The 1358-nt window shown below is 35.3% G+C and overlaps 1 protein-coding gene across 3 annotated transcripts in view; it reads left to right on the top strand.

The window, feature by feature from the left end:
• LOC118734293 (protein ABHD11) overlaps nucleotides 1–1358 on the top strand; it is a 177747-nt gene that overhangs the window by 175818 nt on the left and 571 nt on the right. The window lies entirely within an intron of this gene.

Here is a 1358-nt window from a genome sequence, read left to right on the forward strand (position 1 = left end):
CTGCGTTGGAAAGACCAGGTGGAGAAGGACTTGGCTTCACTTGGCATTTCCAATTGGCGTCAGTTAGCACAGAAGAGAAATTACTGGCGTGCTGTTTTGACTCGGCCAAAATCGCTTAGGCGGTTACAGCGCCAATCAAGAAGAAGAAGAATATACAAAATTAAGTCAATGCATTTTTATAGATACGCAGGGATTAGTTCAAGAGAACAGCAGTGCCAAAGGCAGCAACAGTCCGGGCGGATTACGCCTGCTTCGAAATTTATGGGTCTGCCGCGAAGCGCGTTCGCGGTAGGATCTGGAAAATTTAACCGTTACCCTAAAAACTGAAAGATACAGTTTAAGTTATTCAGTTTTCTTAAAGTCCAATTAGTAATACTACTCAGGTATTAGTTATTTATTCAAGGCGGTTAGCAACCAAGAAATTTAACAAAGCTATTGCAGTTTAACAGTAAAATTTTTTTTAATAAATTTTTCGACTACTTTTTAAATTAATTTGAGGAGCGGGATTCGAAAAAAAATCAATTACATTTTCAATTCCTTTCAAAGGAATTGAAAAAAAAATTACATTATTAGCACGTAATTTATTCCAATTACAATATGAAATTCCTTGTAATTGAAATTGTTTGAAATTACTTCAGGAATTGAAAAAGTAATCGATTCCTTTGCTGTGAACTGAAGTAATTGAATCCTAATTACAATTACTGAGGAATGTACATGTACATTTCAAAATTTCAACCCTGTTTGTGTGAAATATATTATTTTTATCAGTATTTTTCTTTTAATCAATCTATGTTGAAATAAAAGTTAAAATAAAACAAGTAAGAAAGTCTAAGTTCGGGCGGGGCCGAACATTAAATACCCGGCGCAAGCATTAAATATATCTCCTTTCCGAAAGCTACCGCTACATGGAAAGTCAGTTTTGAGTAAATTAGCGTCCTTAAATTTCGAAATATTGAAGTTTCAAGCAGTTCTGAAATTTACCGTTATATGAAAAGCGGCCGTAATTTTAGTCCGCTTTCAATAATTTTTAACGCTTTGCTTTTATGTGGCAAGCACAATAACCGTACCGTGTTTGGTACAAATTGGTAGAACGGTTACCGAGATACATATATGTGATCAGAAGTGGGCGGTGCCACGCCCATTTTCCAACATTTTATCATAAACGTATTTCTCGGTAAAGAGTTGTTACAAGCATCAATTTTGAATAAATTATCTTTAATATTTACTGATTTATCGAAGATTTCTTATTTCTCCAAATTACCGTTATATGGGATGTGGGCCTGGTTATCGTCCGATTTAAAAAATTTTCGGCCATTTGGTATGCTGTACCAAGGCCAACTACTGCGCCAAGTTTGGAG

Source organism: Rhagoletis pomonella, unplaced genomic scaffold, assembly GCF_013731165.1.
Source record: "Rhagoletis pomonella isolate Grant_MI unplaced genomic scaffold, Rhpom_1.0 Rhpom_scaffold_00002, whole genome shotgun sequence".
NCBI lineage: Eukaryota > Metazoa > Arthropoda > Insecta > Diptera > Tephritidae > Rhagoletis > Rhagoletis pomonella.